This window comes from Anneissia japonica, unplaced genomic scaffold (genome assembly GCF_011630105.1).
Source record: "Anneissia japonica isolate Jap-2015-1 unplaced genomic scaffold, ASM1163010v1 scaffold288277_len221691_cov202, whole genome shotgun sequence".
Classification (NCBI taxonomy): Eukaryota; Metazoa; Echinodermata; class Crinoidea; order Comatulida; family Comatulidae; genus Anneissia; species Anneissia japonica.
Genome location: NW_022752073.1, coordinates 31,896 through 37,126, shown reverse-complemented (window position 1 = coordinate 37,126; position 5,231 = coordinate 31,896).

The following is a 5,231-nucleotide window of genomic DNA, read 5'->3' as shown; positions in this document are numbered from 1 at the left end:
ATAAGAGAGAGATATATATATATATATATATATATATATATATATATACAAAATATGATTGTCCAGATCAGCGACGTATAGGCCTAGTGCTATATGCGAATGCAGAACGTAATAGTAATAATAGAAAGGTTATGTCGAGCGTGAATTTACTCTACAGCTGTTTCATGCAGTAGCAATCTTCAGGAGTGAGTGGATAGGAAGATAAGGAAAGCTTTGCAAATGCATTAGGATAGGAACGTGACTAGGTGGTGGCGGTAATTTGTAGGGGGTCTTACATGATGTACACCGATAGTACTTCGTTGTGAAAAAATGTTGGTCCATGGGCAATATGGGGAGCATTTTCTCTACACTTTTATTTAGGAGGTTTTGCCAATGCATTAGGAACGTGGCTATTTAGGGGTACCGGTACTTTCATCACCTTCCCAACCTGATATGTAAAATTTAGGTGTTTTTTTATGATGACACTTACCGTACTTTGTTTTGACTGGGGTTCTGACAAAATTTGGTTTATGTGCTAGATGGAGTGAAATTGACCGGTTTTGGGGTTTTCGTGTGGGTCTTGGGTCAGACCCAAACCCCGGGTTCGTCTTACATACTTTTTTTCAATGCCTTTGACGGCCTAACCAACAATAGGGGGTGAAACCTTCTAGGTTGCTAGCTCTCGCCCTAATAGGCCTTTCCATTTTTTTTTTCCCAGAACGTGACCAACACAAGAACTTTTGTTTTCGGCCAAATGAACGATAAAATAATCTTGGCAATCTGGGGTCTGGTGTTTGGTTGTTCTTTGCTTTTTTTCCCTCTTTCCAAGAAGCTTGCAATACTATAGCATGTTTTGCTAAAAAAAAATACCAAAAATAGGCATATGGTTTGTAAAAATAAGGCAATATTAAAATCTAAATGGACTATCTGGAATTATATTCGTAAAGTTTCATCGGAAGTGTAGTATGTTTATCGAGGACTACACAATACGCAAGCTGATTGTAGTACATATCGTCTGCGTTATCTCCAAGACAGGATCCTCAACATAAAAGGATGTCCTGAGTCCTGACCCTGTTGAAACCGCTACACTCACGGAGTACAAGGACTTTTAAAACAATGCTATTCCCATTTGTTTGCAGTAGCCATTCAACCTTTATACCTGTCTAGTTCAAATCATCATCACTTTTATGCGTAATATCAAGTTGGTAGGTGGCACAGATGTCTGTTTATTTATTTATTTATTTTTTAAATTTTTTATTCAATTTCTCATATCAAGCGTGAGTCAAGTTATAAAACATAATAGTAAGGATATCAAATCATTTCAGTTTATACCAATTTCACTTTAAAAACCCTCAAATTGACTACCAGCCAATGTAAGGATTTATAGTAGGGAATATTTATTAGCATATTTATTTGTCATTACACCTGATTATAGCGTAAGAAAAGCTCTTCTAATAAGCCTAAACATTATACAGTACAGGCAAAAAGGAAGCTATTTTACTACATTTTACTGGAAAAATGTAACATCTGATACATTGGTGTTCCCAGTAAGTTGTTATTCCGAATTCCATATATTCCTTTCCGTTTACAAATAAGAGGACTAACTGTTGTGTTATTATTGTCGACAAATCAATCACAGCCCAATTGAAAGAAATGACATTCGTAAGCCTAAGTAATCAGTTCATCCCTTTGACTTTCCATTCAGTCATTTTATCCCTCCAAAGAATAATGAAATGTAGACCTCTTCGTCTTTTTAAATATAGGCCTAGTTAGACAAACTATATTATGACAGAGGTTGTATTTTTGGTCATTAACAAGAGATTACATCAATAATGAGGTGTTACGGTGATTCTTTCGAAAGCGTCTGCCTCAAGAGAAATCAGTTCTTGATTTTGCCGGTGCCAAGTTGATGGAACGAAGGTTATTGAGCTGTAATCAGTCACAATCTCCTAGAGGGATTTTAAACATTTTCATTTTCAAAAATAGGCCTAATTATAATAGACAAAACGCAGATAAGCAAACAAATTTTCGATGTTGTAAGTGTCGCTCTTAATTATATACCCTATCCTATCTTGTTTGTTGTCTGCCTCTTTTGTAATACTTGTGCTATATTAGGCCTATTATTATAACATATTATTTTATTGTTTTTATTATTTTTACTGTTTTATTAGGCCTATTATTAATTTTAAAAATTATTATGGATGATTAATGTAAACCATCATTATCATTATGGCACCCGTTCATCAGTTCCTGATGCTGGGAGTATACACCTAGGCAATTATTGAAGATCCAAGTTTGCCTAGTACTTGGATCTACCTCACGACTTTGTCCAGTATTATCTAGAGGAAGAGCAGTGGCTAATACATCTAGGACCGGAGTCAGTTGTAGAAGTTGCCGATGAGACATGTCTATGACAAGATCAGATCGCCTATTGGGGCTTCACTCCACTCATCCGTAACCCTGGACAGCGGCCCATACCATGTACTGTCAGCCGGAGCCAGCTGAGCCCGGGACTCGTGTCAGGCAGGGTCGTCACGCCCTGAAGTAGTGAACGAAGTCACTACTCACTACCCACTATTATATAATAATGATATAGAAAACACTTAATTACCATTAGCCTATAAGAATATTAATGATAATGAAACAAATAATTCATGCTTGTAAAATAGAATATGGAAAATAGCAATATTCGAAAAAAAAAAGGCTTATTCTATTACCGTATATAAGCGTTAACATTTATTGATACTACAATTGCGAAATCTGATTGACGTTTTGATATCGTACAAAAAAAAACTTCGTCAAACTATATCTTCCTGCACATCAACAGTTATCTGCTCACTTAAAATGTTAAAATTTGAGAAAAAATACCTTATTTCCCATGCAAAATAGAAGATCCCATACACGACCACAATGTCAGATCATGGTCAAATGCAGCTAAACTCGTACGGTACCGCACCGTAGGCCTACTTGTTACGCTACAGTACCGCACTTCCACAGATGAGTTATGGACCATGGTGAAGTGGAACCATCTTTCGACCTGTTAATCTGAAAATAATACATTGAAACGAGGAAATCATCTTGCAATTTGAGCAGTCTTTATACCTAAATGACACAATTTGCTTTAATTCACATCTGTGTCAATCTCGAATAATCCATAATCTGTTGATCCATAGGACCTTAATTAAGATTAGCCTGTGTGTATGTACGTGTCTGTATGTATGTGTATATGTAGGGGGTGCGTGTGTATGTGTATTTGTATGTACGTGCATGCACCATACACACATATACCTCCTTGGTTAAGTTAATTCTTGTCCTGAGAATGGCTTCCTTGTATTTACAAATTGCGTTTTACTTGTAAGTCTGAACGTCAGGGAGAGTGTTCCCTATTCTCCCTAATCATTCCATTTTTTGTGTTGTTTTGATTTTGTTGGTTTTAATGATTTTGATTTTTGATTGGATACACCATTGATGTGATGTGTGCCGCTGTTAAAAAAGCGTTTTTCCAAATGAATATTATTATTATTATTAAGATGTTCTTTAGGCGATGTCTATACAACCAAGATATTTTCCAATTTAAATTTGTTTAGAAGACGTATATTTTTCAAACTGACTTTAAACGATGAGGTCATTTCCCTGGAACTACATGTATATTTTAGGCGACCTTCAAACGTGGTGGTATTACCTCCTGGCTATTAATATTATGCAATGTGCACAACGGCCTTGAACAAAATTATGATTTTTCGCACCAGTGAATAATAATAATAATAGCAACAGCAACAATAATAGTAATAATGAATATTTTGTAATTATTATTATCACCACCATCAATCAATCGATCAAAAATTCACATAAATCAATCAATCAATCAATCAATCAATAGATTACTTTTCATGACACCATTTTAAAAATCATTGCTTGGGCTCAAGTGAAGTGCTCCTAAATTTATCTTTATGTCTTTCAACATTTTAGGCTCATAATACCTGTTGTTATAATGTATATGCAAAGTATAGAGGCCTTCTCTTATACACATCTAGATGTGTATAAGAGACAGGCCCAAATATGGTCATTATAACATCACATCATGCCCATATATAGGTACATCATGACCATATATAGGCACATCATGACTATATATGGGCATACAACAGTTTCTTGTCAGAGAAAATTTGATTATTTGGACAAAGCTTAATTTAGGAGGGAAAATATTTACTATTAAAAACTATTAACTGAAATATGTACTTCAAGTATTGAATTTTAATTTTTAATTTTCTTCACTCCACTTGACAAAAAAATGTTATATGATCCATATATAGTCATAATGTGCCTATATATGGTTATTATGTGATGTCATCATGACCCTATTAAGGCGTGTCACATGTTTTTATCAAATAAAATGTGATATTCAGGTCAGGGTTTTAGATAGACCTGAAATCAATTAAACGTTTCGTCCGTTTTCAAACAGAGAAATCAGGTCCACTGTTGACTGGCTGTTCTCGGAGCCGATGATTATTTACTACGTTCATTATTTTCGCAATGCCATGTGGCCGGAAGGAAAGTTCGTTCAGATGCTTGATCCAAAGACAAAAGCTGAGGATCAGCAAATCAAACAAGAGGCAAAGGAACGATTTCTAAAAAATATCCCAGGTAAGTTCTTCCCATTCTCTTTCTTTCTCTTCTGATTCTTATTTAATACTCAATATTCTATATTCTCCCTGTCTCTTATACACATCTAGATGTGTATAAGAGACAGTTTCAATGCTTGACCCAACTTAAAGTCAGGCTCCGGAGGAAAAAAAATGTTAATATGTTGTAGCACTGATTTTTCTAAGACGGAAAAAAAGTTGTCTGACGAAAAACTGAGGAACGGTGAATGAGATACAGATTTTTGAATATTTAAAAACTGGGGGGAAAAGGGGCGTAACTGCCCTTTTTTACACCCTTTTCCCCCAGTTTTTAAATATTCAAAAATCTGTATCTCATTCACCGTTCCCCAGTTTTTCGTCAGACAACTTTTTTCCGTCTTAGAAAAATCAGTGCTACAACATATCAAACATTTTTTTCCCTCCGGAGCCTGACTTTAAGTTGTCTCAGCGAAAACAGATCTACCAAATGTCCATTTGCTATGCTGGCTTTAGATTCTCTCTGTGGCGGTGTGGATATCGCATGCTTTTTATTGGTTCCTATGCTTGCAAGCATAGGAACTTTTAAAATCCTGCTCGTGTGTATGTAGTATGTACGTTACTAGTATGTTA